This window comes from Triticum aestivum, chromosome 3A (genome assembly GCF_018294505.1).
Source record: "Triticum aestivum cultivar Chinese Spring chromosome 3A, IWGSC CS RefSeq v2.1, whole genome shotgun sequence".
NCBI lineage: Eukaryota > Viridiplantae > Streptophyta > Magnoliopsida > Poales > Poaceae > Triticum > Triticum aestivum.
The window spans coordinates 20,842,579-20,857,869 of NC_057800.1; the positions used below are offsets into that span (position 1 = coordinate 20,842,579).

Consider the following 15,291-nt stretch of genomic DNA (forward strand, 5'->3'; position numbering starts at 1 on the left):
TTGAAGGTCTCATTGCGACAAATCTTTTATGTGAAAATGGTTTTTCAATCGGACCGACGGTCTGAGCTACAAAACATTTTAAAGTTTGAAATAGGGGGAAATCTAGCATGACATCAGCTTTTCGTCTTTTAGTGCATATATGCATGTAATTAGAGGTAGGAGTGCACATGAAAAGAAAATTAGTCATTTTAATGCATGCATGTATATAATTAAAGTGAAGTAAGGATCGTTCTTGCCTATTGCTAAAATACAAACGTTTTGTAGTTATAAAAGTCCTTTACTTATTATAGTATGCAATGTTATTGCATAATAGGCATATTAAGCAGCAAGTAGCCAGGAGAAACCAGGGATTTGAGATCATCATGAACAAAATTTAAAGTTACTTGATGAAACAAGTGACACATGCATCTTGGCTCTAACATCACATTGATAGAGTACTGAAATCATCCCCAAAAAAAGAATGAACAAAATAGTGACCGTGGATGGAGTGGCTTATCTTCACCTCGTGCTCAATGCATCCATTGTCCCAGATCCCGGGCTAGTCTTCGCCGCCGCCGCCGCCAGTAACCGCTGTATCTTTTGAGCCCCACCTCCCAATTTCAATGCAAAATGCAGCCATCATCTTGGAATTCCTTGATAATATCCCTGCCAAGTGCACCATATACAGCTACTCTAGTATGGTTAAAGCAATAAAGGAAGTTGGGTACCTTTTGTTGGATGTCATCCTTGGATTCAGATCCAATTGATCGAGCAGCTCTGTTGAGGGCATTGTTGGTGCTTCCACCTCCTTGGACATTCAAAGTAAGGCTCCAGATTTTGTCTTCCGAACCTAGTTCAGATTGTGAATAATGAGAGAAAAAACTATCGAATATGTCGCCTTTCATTTTCAGCAGTTTCCCTTCAAATGTGAATCCATCAATGCATGGATATGTTTTCTATTAACACCCAATCTGAAACAAAGCTAACTATAATAAATTAGAGAACACAATTCAATAGTTTTCAGTGATGTTACCAAAGAATTATATAATGTTATTTGAAAGCATACATCATACCTTTACTGCATTGGTATTCATAATTATTTGAGTGGCGAACTGAGCTTTATTTACCTACTATATTTTTTTATTCGCCAAAGCCTAAAATAATATAACCTTGGCAAGACGTATCCGTAAACCTGCACAACCTCAGGTTGTAGTTCTGCCTGATCTATCTCCTCCAACACCCATGGTTAAAACTTTGAGAGTTATATATTGATCTTAACCGATAGGAAATAAACACAATAACAATGGACAAGAGCATAGTGCATTCAGTGCATCACTTTATGTTTATACAATGTACATGATGATCAAGCGAGTATCATATGTTGTAAGAACTAAAGCCTCTAACACAAGTTGAATTTGAAGATTGCAGAAATCATGAGAAGCAGATTGAACTGAAAGTAATTTATAAAAAAAATTGAAAACATAAGTAAAAAAATTGAAAACTATGAGAAGGTAGTGCCTGGAGCCTCTATGCTTGCTCTGTTTCGACTTCTTCTTGGACTAAAGATGTTGAGTAACTTCGTGCCTGCACGTCAGTTCTTGGTGTTCGGCTCGCTGTCCAAGTTAGCGCCATGGTCGGGGCCATCGCCAGCGGCCGGATGGCCGAGCACATTGGACAGAAAGGGGTGAGAAAATCTTGACCCCTCCCTCCCTCCGAATGAAAATTAAGAGTTGAGCTTGTATTAGTCTCAAATCTCATGAGTTATTTAATTAGTTGCGTGTGGCATTTGATACGATAATCAGAGAAGAGAAATTGGTGTTGCAGACAATGTGTAGGTGAAGACTTTTTCTGAAAAGGTTCATTATTTTGTTCATGTCATATGCTTGCAAGCTGCAACAAATTAATTCTTGACTACACTAAAGTTTTAATCTTTTATACTATGGACATGCCTACTGAATTTTCAGTCATTAACGATGGTGGCGATTCAGAACATCATCGGTTGGCTCGCCATCTCCTTCACGAATGTATGGCATGATGCACCCACATGTTTCCCAAGCTTATTTTCTGCCATTTCTCTTCTCGCGACGATACGAGCTTCATGCTTGCTAATCGATGTTTAATCCACATGACTCATCACTTCTCTACATGGGACGACTGCTTCAAGGATTTGGTGTTGGTGTCATATCATACATGGTTTGTAATAAAGTATCTTCACTGCATGATTATTCTGTGCCTAGGATGTTCATGACTTTATGCCTTAAGGTTTTGAGTACTTCTCAGCTCGTTCAAAAATGTTCAGAAACAAGAGAGCAACTAATATGTCAATATACTGGATGCAGAATGGTCCAGGGTTTATTTTTTTGGAAAAGATGGTTCATTGTTTATACCTACGCACCCCTACCAAAACTAAATTAATCTTTTGAAATTAGAACATTTTTACTTTGTGCTTGGGCCTCAGTGCATGCTGATTTTTATGGCTTTATGCTTTAAGAGATTCAGTACTTCTCCATCGTATATAACAACTTATTTTATTGCAAACAGATTATTGAGCTACTTAATAGTTACAATACTAACTCCTATGTATGAATTAGGCATGCGATCATACCAGATGCCTGTATACATCAGAGCTCCTCAGAGCACAAGAGGATCGCTTGGCTTCATGAAATCCTCAAATGCAGAATCAGCAATAGCTATGCAAAAGAAAAGAAGCACAGTCAGTATGCTACATGACATGAGAACAACAGATGACTACCTAATCTAAGTACAACATAAGTTTCGTATAAATAGGATCGAAATGAATCATAATTAATGGTTATAGTCAATAAAATGCCAGAATGAGTTATATTGACCAACCTAAGTACCCAATATTGTTACGTCCATGAGACAGTGTGCAATCAAAATCATGTGATAGTTAACTATTTCTAATCCAATAGATTGTATACAACACAGACTGATATTTTAGATTCAAAAGAAGAATCCAGTATCAGAGGCTATCTGAACTTACTTTTGAATCACGCCACCGCTAGTCCACTGCCTCCTGATGATAACACCATCAATCATTAGGTTGGTTTCCATCCATCAGTATGTTCACCCTTGAGAAGTCCAGGCTAGGGTGCTACAATTAGGATCCCTATCAGATAAACGAAGAACTATATTTCTTGATATAATTGGAGGGATTCCACTACCATAACAACAGGTGGATGCAGCTGTTCAACCCGGGTGGGGAGCATACAAAATCTGCAAAATAGGGAGGTTAGAAGATGATAATTTCATTAATAGTTCGGTACACACAGTACTTTATAGATGGTTGCTCACATATCTAAATGCCGCATTTCTTGGTTCATACGTAGCAAAAATTCCTTGCAATATTTTCTAGAACCAGGAACAATCACTGCATTGTGAATGTTGCATTTCTGTTTCTCTCACGCAGCTTCAGAAGGAAATCGCGGATCATGAGCTTGCGGAGCAGATGGAGGAGCCCATGGCCCAGCAGCTGGAAGCGGACATCAATGCTCTGGTTTATAACAAGCAGCAACTTGCCCTGCGAGCAAAAGCCACTATCCATCAATGACAAGAAAGAGGAGATCCAAAGGAAGGTGTGCAGATTCCTACCATGTGTCATCATGATTTCTTTTATTTCTTCTGTGAGCCCAAAACTCTATTATGGTAATATGATTACGTTCAATTTGGTTGAAACATGGCATGGCATATGATTAGTAATTTAGGTTCTGTTTGTGACATTGCATTCGTCAGAATCTAGGTCTACTTGAACCTCTGCTTCAGCTGCTAAACTGTCTTATACCATTGTAGAATTCTTATAATGATTCTACAGCGTCGCAAAGGCCTTCTGTTCATTGTAAATTTCTCAAAGCTTCATATACAATTAAGTTAATTAGAACGATGTCTTCCTGTAGTATCGCTTTCCATCCAAAAACTGATTATTTTTTGTGGATTTCTGGCATCATGAGTTTCAAATAAAGGATAATCCATACCTAGAGCCAAGCATGCTACATGGTCTATGAGTTTCTGATCAAAATACATCATGCATTGTCATACCAGGTCGAATATAAGACAGCTTTGCATAGTTGTGGTGTAATCAATTCAGCCTTGTGCGTTTGGCGTGGCATCGATCCTGGTCTTGTAGATCAAAGCTAGAGCTACTTTGTTAAAAACCTTCCCTCTAATTTACGGAGGGGGGATGAAGCAGGAAATCTACAGTTTACCATCTGCAAAGTGAACTCTCTGCACAGTCTGTTGAAACTACTTTTATATCCACCATTTAATCTTGCGTCTTGACATCTGCTTGTCACCGATTGGTATTCGGCTATACCTTGTGAATGAGGCTCTTGAACGCCTGATATATTGCTCTCGCTAACTTAAGCTGATAGTTTGATATTCTGCTCAAAAAGCAACAACTCACTGCATAATGTTATATTTGTTGCGTTTTTACTGCTGCATGTGACCCAGGCTGATTTTGAGACTTCTAAACATTCCCAAGAAAGCTCGAAATTGATGTCCAAATCAGTAAACTCGCCAGAAAAAGTTCAGGTGGCTAGGCACAAATCTATCAAGGGATTAGAGGGCTAAGACAGGAATCAGTAAAATTCAGAGTTTCGAATCTAAGTGAACACCTGTTATTGCTGCAACTCCCCTGCATCAACTAACAGTCTAATACATGCCCTATGGCAGCATATATTGAGTGATTCAACTCTGTTACTGCCTTACTCCTTACTGCAGCCATTACAACAAAATATGCAGATTATAAAACATGCAAGGAAAAAAGGGAGAGCTGCTATTGTGACACTGCACTGCTCAAAGTAAATTGATTCATATGAACCTCCATGGGCAGTGCCCACCATGATTTAGAGAAGTATTCGGCAGTTGGAAAAGGTAGGATGCATCGTACCTGGTCGGATCTGGAACGGTTGGCCCTTGCCGGCGCAGACGAAGCGGATCCGTGTCGATAGTGTCATGCCTCCGCATGACGGTGGTTCTTGTTGAGCTACTTTTGGCGCCGCCGGCAGCGCCCTCCAACACATACTCGTCCTCCCTACTGGCTATCTCCATGGATTCAGATTGAGAAGAGAAAGGGGTAGGAAACGAGGCGGCAGAGAGGGGTCGGGGCTGAGGGAAGGGGAAGAAAGGAGGCGACTTGCCTGGGTCGAGAGAAGGTCTGGACGATTGGATGTCGAGTTTGCTTCCTTCTTCGGTGGTTGGCGTCGGAGGACCTGGGCATGGGCCGATGGGGCGAGGCAGTGGCGGCAGCAACCCTAGCGTGCGCCGAGGGAGAACGGGTGGGTGCGATTTCCTCCTCTCTCGTTTTCTTCTGGACAAAGCAAACAACGCGTTGGGGCAGCAAAGGTCAAACCGCCGATTTTTTTTGTCTCTAGCTAATCTGATGTGGACTGCACGAGAGCACGCCCCGGATGCGCAGTTGAATGTGTTTAATAAAAATATAGTTCGTAGTAGTTTAGAGAGACGGTGGCCATCCGCATGACTCTGCCTCGTCGAGTGGCGATCAAAGCACAGATGATAAAAATAAACAAAACACACAAACTGGTTCGACGCAAGCGATGATCGCTTTATTCTGATTTTTAGATTTTCAAAATTTCTGTCGGAGCAAGTAAAGTGCTTGATAGATTATTATTTTTCAGAACTCGTTGGTCTGTATTTACAAAAATCATCTGGTCGCATGAACCAAAGAGAAAAATGAACTAACCTATGCTATGAGCTTCCATATTTAATTTCCTCCGCACGAGGAGAAGTTGAGGCCCGGTGAGTGCCGACTGGAAAAAGACTTTCCGTGTAAGGTATAAGGTTGAAGAAGTACACATCCTTCCAAGCAGGCTCAAGTTCAACTAACCCATGACGTTGGTATCTCAGCCTATTCAATTCACAAGCATTTGTCAGCTCACGTGTCTGCAGATCGTACAGGCAGTGCATGACATTGGACCGTAGCATTAGCATGCCCGGAAGAAGAGCGATTGGCTGGCACGGGCCCATCCCATGCTACGTGTACCGCGGTTCCCACACAGAGCTGGCCCCGTCTTCCACCAGCGACCAGACCATCACTAGCCGATGCACGTCACTAGTCTCATTGACGCTGTAACTGGTTAGACACAACTCCTCATGCAACACACTCAAGTTCAAGTGTTCAACATCTTTGTTGCCGCCATCGATCCCGAGGTCCGACAGATCAGAAGGCAAATGGATGACGCTCAACGCCTCATCATCCAAGTCGAAGCGGAGGAGGCGGCGTGGGTGCGGCTCCAGGCTGGTATCGATGTCGGCGATCCAGTACACACCCCCATTCACAGATTGCGCGGTCACCCATGGATAGGCGTGGTGCCACCGATCCGCCGTGATTTCTCTCCATCAAGGAGGAACATGGTCACCCACGGTGCACACCTCCACCCCGTTGTAGAATTTATTGTCTCTCAAACGAATGAAGAACTAGACCACCTTGTACATGCCACAACGAAGATCACGGCCTAACCCAATGATGCGTTGGGAAGGGGGGAAAAGGTTCGCCTTGGTGTCTGTGGGGACAAGCACCAGGCCTTCACAATGGGGGGAAGAAGCAAGCGAAGTGAAACTCGTCCCTACTGTGCACGAGCCAAGCCTCAGAGGCGCCTTGCTGCCACTGCTATAACTCAATGTATCATTTGATGTCGCGATCCAGGCAGTGTCGGGTGATGAAAAAGGATGGGTTCTGCTTCCATCTACAGGCGGATATCTTAAGGTGCCGGTCGGACCAAGGAGGGGGCGGATGTGGTTGTGCCTGATTGTATCAATCCATCGAACCAGCTTTGAACCGTTGATTTGTTCTTCATCCCACGATCCGTATAACTCTTTATTCTTTTTCCATGCACGGTCCGGTTAATCGCAACAACCACGAATCAACACGTACACCCACCTCGTGGCAGCCAAGACTAGCTAGTAGTTTACACGGACGGGTGGCTCGTCTCTCACTCGATGGAATGCTACACATACATCGGTTTACATGAGTTTTACAAACAGATGGGTTATGATTGGAGGTTAAGGGCATCTCCAACAGGTTGTATGTTAGTTTTGTTAGTACAATATCCAGGTCATCAACCAACAAGCTATCATACAACTACTCCAATAGGTTGTATGTAAACTATCCAATAGATGGTGAGACAATAAATGTGATTGCTCTCTATTTCACCTTGGAGCATGTGCAAAGGTTGTTGGTTAATCTACATACAACTTTGCTCTCTCTCCATATTTAATACATGCCACATCATCACTATGTCCTAGGTGGCAAATTTACCAACACCTATCTCACAACTTTTGGAGATGCCCTAAGGGGGAGGAGGGGCCCACTCCCATGAAAATCAGGGGAAGAGTGTATGTTTAGCATTAGGGCGCTTATAGGCGTCGGCGCACCGGCCGAGCGTTTCGGCCGGTCCAGCCCAGGCCATCGGATTTGAGCCACGCAGCCGTTGGATCCAGGCAAAAAAAAACAGATCACCCCCAACTTCTTCTTCCTCGGGCAGTCGGCCTGGATCCGCGTCTCCCGCTCGGGGAGCATGGCACCGCGCCTCCTGTCCCCTCCGGTGGTCGTCCCCGTCGTCAGTCCACACCCTCGCCGGTCTTCCTCGTCGCCCGTTGGATCCCGCCCTTGTCGGCCATCCTTGTCACCGGTCCCCCACCCTCCCAGTCTTGTTGTCGCCTCGAACCATGCAACTGCTCCACCTGCTGTTGCAGCTCTTGACGACGACGGTTGTAGCTCCGCTGCCCTCGCCATTGATGCTTGCTGCAGGAAAATACGTCGCCGCCAGCCGCGAGTCAATCAACGCCATTTGAATGGCTGTAGCAAAAAACTCCAATGGTAGTAGCAAAATCCTGCTACGGTTGCAGCAAAAATATCATTGTCGTCCTCACGAGGTCGCAGCTCTACCTGATGGATGTAGCAAAAAGCTTTGCCGGTAGTAGCAAAATTCAACTACGGTTGCAGCTTCCCCTTGTTGTGAAGTGCCATTGAAGCTTTCTATGTCCATGGTTGAAGCTTTTTTCAACGACCGTTGAAGCTTTTCTAGGTGACGGTTGCAACACTTGTATACGCGGGAGGATCTGGGCATGGCGGCAGGCAGCCATGGCGGCCGACCGCGAGTCAATCAACGCCATTTGAATGGATGTAGCAAAAAACTCCAACGGTAGTAGCAAAATCCTGCTACGGTTGCAGCAAAAACATCATTGTCGTCCTCACGAGGTCGCAGCTCTGCCTGATGGATGTAGCAAAAAGCTTTGCCGGTAGTAGCAAAATCCAACTACGGTTGCAGCTTCCCCTTGTTGTGCAGTGCCATTGAAGCTATGTCCATGGTTGAAGCTCTTTTCAACGGCTGTTGAAGCTTTTCTAAGTCACTGTTGCAACACTTGTATACGCGGGAGGATCCGGGCATGGCGGCAGGCAGCCATGGCGGCCGACGCGAGTCAATCAACGCCATTTGAATAGATGTAGCAAAAAACTCCAACGGTAGTAGCAAAATCCTGCTATGGTTGCAGCAAAAACATCATTGTCGTCCTCACGAGGTCGCATCTCTGCCTGATGGATGTAGCAAAAAGCTTTGCCGGTAGTAGCAAAATTCAACTACGGTTGCAACTTCCCCTTGTTGTGCAGTGCCGTTGAAGCTTTCTATGTCCATGGTTGAAGCTTTTTTCAACGGTTGTTGAAGCTTTTCTAGGTGACGGTTGCAGGGCATGGTGGCAGGCAGCCATGGCGGCCGACGAGGGAGCGTCTAGCCACCGGCGATGGAGCTTGTGGTGGCCCAAACGCAACCCGGGAGGAGGGAGGAGGGGGGAGGGGATACGCGCGTGTGCAGGCTATAGATAAGGGATGGATCTGGCCATGGTGGCCGGCGAGGGAGCGCCTGCCCGCCGGCGATGTAGCTCATGGTGGCCCAGTCGCTGTCCGATGGGGGAGGGGGGAGGGGAGGGAGAGAGAAGGATGCGGGCGCGTAAGGCTGAAGGTAGGGGATGAAGACGCTGAAAAAAGGCGGGGCGCGTTTTGCCAGCGTGGCGTGCAAACCGGCCGAAAGTTGGACCGGCGCACCGCATCCAAACATTTACCTTAGCATTATTGGATGGAATCCCCACCTAACTTAAAGGAAAAAGTCTAAAAAACCCTGAATTCGTATTCCAAGTCTGAATCAAACCTTAAACTCCCAATCCCTGAAATTGTCACCCTGTACTTTATAATCCCGGCTTATCCCGGCTGATTTGTGCTAAAACTTCATTTGCGCTTCGGGACTGCTGGCATGTGACGGATTGGGTTGGAAACTTGGAATAAGACCCCACGTAGGACTGACGTCGGGCCCTGCTGGATCGCTGCAATCGCCAATCTGGGCCGTTGTCTGGGCCGTGAAGAAAAAGAATGCCTGGGCCGCTCGGTGGGGAAAGAAATTAGTGTTCGAGGAGGGGAGGGGAGGCGGGCGACGACAGAGCAATCGCCAATGGCGTCGTCCTCTGGTTCATCGTACTCAGACGGAGGGCGCCGTCGTAGGGCACCATCCAGGTCGCCGGTGCCCTATCGAGAGGACCCGATGGCATACCAGTCGTCGAGGCCATGCTACTGCAAGCCGCCGAAAAAGGCAGCCCGTTGGATTTCCTGGAGCAACAAAAATCCTGGAAGAAGATACTATTGCTGCATGCTCAGGATTGTAAGATCCTCATCTTCCTCCTTTAAACTGAATTTCTTCATTCCTTTTTGAGATTTCCCATTTTTTATTGTTTGGAACTGTTGTCTATTTTGATTCAGACCGATGGCATGGCTAGAACAGGGAAGGAGAAGTGGAGCAGAGGCTGTACTGGCACAACAAATTCATGAGAAGAATGAAGAAATTAAAGGAATATTGGCTAGGTCTAAAAGGATGGAGAGAAGTGCAATGTATAACAGTGTAACAGTGTAGTTGTTGGTCTATTTGCAAGATTTCTGCTAGGTAGAGGATCAATGTAATGGTTGGATGATGTAATGGCAGGATCCATGTTTTGTAGAGTACATTTGTGTCATCTGCCAGTGATATTAATTCCTTTTGTGCACTTTCAAATATTTGTGATGATTATGAGTGCAAATTTTCCTCTTCTCTCCAGTTGCTTGGGCACTTTAAATTTTGTGTCCTTTTGATTGGATTGTTTAATTTTTTTTGGCAGAATTCAGATAGCTCACAGTAGCTATGTGCCAGCCTTTTCTTCTTTGAAATTTGAGCTGCTCTGTAATTTTTTTGGCAGAATTCAAATAGCTCACAGTAGCTATGTGCCAGCCTTTTCTTCTTTAGAATTTGACAGATTTAGAGTAGCAAACAATAGCAGGTCATGGCACAGATTTAAAGAGAAGTGGCAGAGTACCAAACATCACATTACCAAGATAAGTTCGTACACGATCAGTGCATCCAGGTCAAGTTCAACACAAATAATAGTGCATACACCAGTAGTTCAACCAAAAGGACTAAACCATAAGTTCAACCAAACAGGACAGATGACCAGTTTAACAATACTGACATACTAACATGACCAGAAATCACAAGTCTAGCAGGATCACTTCTTTGCTTTTTTCTTGGCTTGCAAATTATGTTTTTTAGGAATCTCCCTCTTCTCTCCACTTGCTTGGCCAGTTGCTTTTCCTTTGCAGTTATCCTGTTGTCTTGCTCTGATCTGAGCATCAGTGTGTGCTTGCTGTTGGAAAAAACAATGCCTTAATATATGAAAAATGCATAAGAAAGGAAATGCATAATCATTACAAGAAATGCATAATTAATGATAAATCTGCAGAATTATATACCTCAGTTTCCTTCATTTTCCTCCCTGTTTTCTTCAAAAAGGCATTCTTTTTCTTCCCTTTTTCTGCATTTTTGTGGCAACCTGTCTTATTGTGGCCTTTGCTGCCACACATACTGCAAGTTATCTTAATCCCATGTTTTGACATCTTATTTCCTTTTGGTGCTTCTCCTTCTTCCCTCCTCCTGTCATTCTTCCTAGGCCTACCAGGCATGCTAACATATCCTGGAGCTTGTGGTCTGGGATTCTGAGAAATAGGCCACCTTTCCTCACCTTCAACTGGTTGCAAACAATGCTCATATATTTTCTTGAACTGCTCAACTAAGTAACACTTTTCAATAAAATCTTCAATTCTTCTACTAGACTTATATATAGCACTTATAGCATGGCAGCAAGGTAGGCCTGCAAGCTGTAAGTACCCACAAGAGCATGTCCTCTTCTTTAAATTTACTGTATAGGTCCTTCCTCTTCCACTGACATGCTTAACCTCAAATCCCTCTTTCCCATTCCAGAGCACGTCACAAAATTGAGTCAATTTGATGCTCACCTTAAGCTTTTTAAAGATATTTGGGCAAATTGGATTGTTAGTCCACTTCTCAGATTTTTCTCTGTTTTCTTGTACCCTCTTTGTCATTTTCTGTCTAACCTTTTCCAACATAGATATGCAAGAATAGAATCTGGCCTCAATGATTGCATTGTTGAATGACTCACAGAGGTTATTGTCCACTGAGTCACATAGTGAACCAACAAGGAAAAAAGCTCTTGCCCAATGCTTAGGCTCTGTTTTCATTATGTCCATTGCCCCTTCAGGTGTGTCTTGAGCTAACTTTGCTTTTCTATACATGAAATCTTCTCTGTTTGCAGCCTTTGCTATAGCCCAAAACTTCTTCTGTAGAGCATGCTCTCTATGTTTTTTCTCCAGTTAGCATATATGTGTCTAGCACACATCATGTGTTGTGCCTTTGGCAGATAATCTTGCATGCTGCTGCTTAAACCCTACATGATAATTGTATGCAAATTAAACCATACTACCACTCATAAATTGATAAAGAAATGTGCTATAAAATAAGTACACCAGGTCGTGCTCTGTCGAGGCGACCAAACATCATGACTAAAAAATGCTATAAAATAAGTAGACTAGGTCGTGCTCCGTCGAGGCGACCAGACATCATGACTAAAGTATGCTATAAAATAAGTAGACTAGGTCGTGCTCCGTCGAGGCGACCAAACAACAATAATTAACAACATGGTCATAAAGATCATAAATTACCTTTTGTTGATCAGAAATGAACACCCAGCCTTCACCTTGATTGTTTATGTCCAAGTCTTTGATAAGAAGTCCAATAAACCATTCCCAACTTTTTGTTGTTTCTTGCTCTACTATTGCCCAAGCAATTGGGTACATTTGGTTGTTAGCATCCCTACCAACAGCACAAAGGAGCTCACCTTGACATGCTCCTTTAAAGAAGCAACCATCAAGGCCAATCACCCTTCTACATGCTTTAAAACCCTTTTTCATAGCATTGAAACACACATAGAATCTCTGGAATATATTTTGGTCCATATATTCAGGATCCAATCCAACAAGTATGGTACTGCCAGGATTGCTTCTCAGCAATTCTAGCTGGTAGTCAAAGACCTTAGTGTACTCCTCTTTCATCCCTTCTAATAGCTTCTGTGACACTATCTTCTTTGCAGCCTTGCACTTTGATGTTGATACATCAGCAAAGAAATCCTTCAAAACAGTGGCCTTAATGTTGTCAATCTTCCAAGTGGGGTTGGCCCTTAAGATATCCTCATATCTTCTAGCAATCACTTTAGCAGTTACAAGGTGATTGTCCCTGTTTGGAGCACACATATGTTCACTCTCATATGTCAAAACCTGAAATCTGGAACACCTGCTTGTCTTTGCTCCATAAATGAGCCATGGACATCCTGGCCAACCACACTTGGCCCTAATCCTTTCATCCTCTGACTTCATGAAAATAATACTTCTTTTTGTGAGCAGTCCATATTTTATTAGTGCTTTTTTCATCTGATTCTTGCTCCTGAACACCATCCCTAAACAGAAAGTAGGAATCTCTGTCTTTGGGTTATACCTGATGAATTGGCTCTTCCTCCTAACAATATGGCCATCATCATTTGTTTGATCATCATATGAGTAGTCCTCATCATCTGAGTCGAAGTAATCTTCTCCTATCACTTCTTCCACATTTGCCACTAGATCAATTGGAACAGCACCTGAAGGATTACTTTCAACCCACCTCTTAGAGGCTCTGATTTTCTTCTTAAAGGCATTTGCTTGTTCCCTTAGTTCCACATATTCTTCATCCAATCCACTGTCATCACTACCTGCCACATAGTCAGTATCATCAGCATCGCTATCTGAATCTTCAGAACCACTGTCATCATGTACTGCCTCTTCTTATACTTGTTGGATTGTTGGCTGTTGAGTTCCTGCTATAGTGATTGCAGCAGCAGTACCACCTTGTGATGCAGGATCTAGTACCTGAGAGCTGCCGGATATGAGATCTGCGCACACATTCACTTGAGAGCATTGCCCTATATCATCCCTCTGTTTCTTTAGAAACTTATGTTTTGTAGGGCTACTAAGTATTTCAGTTATCACTCCTCTCTAATTTGGTACAAGCACATGATCATCTTCTGCAGTTATAATACAGTCAGGTGCAGTATCACTTTCTTCATCAGCATCAATACCTATCTCATCCTCAAAGTCACTAACACTGTCTTCACTGCCACTTTGATTATCCTGCTCCCCAAAATATTCCACATAAACCTCAGCTACTCCACCATCAATAGTGTATTCTGACATCTTCATACAACCAACATCATCAGAGAGAAATAACAAGCCATTCACTAGTTCTTTACCAGGCAATAGAAAGTAAATTTTCATACTTCCTTTACAAGTTACGTGATCACCAAGAAAGCCTTTGACCTCAGGTAGGGATACTTTGTCCCTCTCTAACTCTGACATTGCCTCATCCCCACCAACATAATCCAAATTTGGCCCAATTCGAACAAATTGCCCACCAAAATGAAACCGCACAGTCAATTTCTCACTTGGATCCATGGTCACAACACAAACCCTAGCCTGCATTGCCACAAATTTTTTCCAACAATCAACGAGGAATACAACTAATCCAAACTAAATTGAAGATCAAATCCAACTTTTTCGCACAAACAGAAAGACCTACAAACCTAAAAATTTCAGAGCTCACAACCCTAACTAGAGCCTGTGATTGGCGGCAGATGCAACTACCAAAAGAATGCAAGACATGGATGAGGATTACCGATGTTTCCACCAGCCGTTGCGATCGTCTTGCTATCCTCGATATCAGTCCCCGATCACCATTGCCGCCGCACAGGAAGGGGAAGGAGAAGGGACAGGAAGGGGAACCGTCAAGGGAGGCAGCAGTTTGGTGAGGAGGTTTAAGAGCTGCGATGGTAGGGCCCGTGGTCAGTCCAGCTGGTGAGTATTTCCCGTCCCAAATCTGCCACATACGCAAACCCGCTCAACACAAACGAGTACTCGCACAAATCAGCCGGGATAAGCCGGGATTATAAAGTACAGGGTGGCAATTTCAGGGATTGGGAGTTTAAGGTTTGATTCAGACTTCGAATACGAATTCAGGTTTTTTTTAGACTTTTCCCTAACTTAAACACAGGCACAACACGTACGTCCTCCTTCCTTGCCCGTCGCCCGCCTCGGATTCCGGCTGGCCTGTACAGTTTCACGGCGTGGCGTGGCGGCTTCCGCTGTCCTGTTTGCTGGGCTGGGCCTCAAGCTTAAGCTTCCCGTCACCCTTCCTGAGCAAAAACATCAAGGCCCAAAGGGGAGGCCACGACTGGGCCGCCCATTTAACGCTCACGGTCACGACCGATGCACTGTGTCGTGTAGCAGTCTTTTTTAGATGGTACTTTTAAATTTCGATTTTTCTAGAAAATACGATTTTTTTATAAAAGATAGTGTTTTTTGGAAAATGCGAACAGTTTTTGTAATTTCTGAACATTTTTTAAAGGCGAGCATTTTTTAATTTATGAACAAATTTTGAAAACACAAACATTTTATGAAATTCCCAAACTTGTTTGGTTTCCTTTCGTGCTCTTGTTCTTCTTTCCGTTTGTTCGACGATGCAAGAACGATTTGATAACCTGTCATTGTGAGGACTGTACGTGTCTCTAGCCATTATTATTTGACGGCTCATTCGGTTTACAGGATTTCGGTAGGAAAAGCAAATGGTTAGAATGAGATTCCAATTCAAATCCTTAGAAAATTTCCATGAGGTCTCACGTAATAATGCTAAGAATGCTCCTCGGGAATGAACAAAATAATCCTGCAAGGAATGAGGTCAATATAGACACAATCCTCTGAAATCTTGTACCTATGTTCTGTGAAACAAATTCTACACAGATGAAAAATTCCCGAGGATCAAAATCTTGTAAGAATCCTCTAGGAAAACCACAAACCGAACAAGCACTCAGCTGGTTAATTAT

The 15,291-nt window shown here is 43.7% G+C and overlaps 1 long non-coding RNA gene across 3 annotated transcripts; it reads right to left on the reverse strand.

Annotated features, from left to right (window-relative positions):
* Positions 1 to 360: 360 nt before the first annotated feature.
* On the reverse strand, positions 361 to 5,171 carry LOC123059921 (uncharacterized). 3 transcript variants are annotated; one of them, XR_006427651.1, is made up of 4 exons: positions 4,886 to 5,171; positions 3,295 to 3,520; positions 2,984 to 3,216; positions 363 to 2,669 (listed from the first exon to the last, which is right to left on the reverse strand). It is a non-coding gene; the product is annotated as an uncharacterized lncRNA (long non-coding RNA). The 3 variants fall into 3 exon arrangements; XR_006427650.1 differs by having other exon boundaries at positions 4,203 to 5,165; XR_006427649.1 differs by having other exon boundaries at positions 361 to 2,669; positions 3,295 to 5,164.
* Positions 5,172 to 15,291: the final 10,120 nt, after the last annotated feature.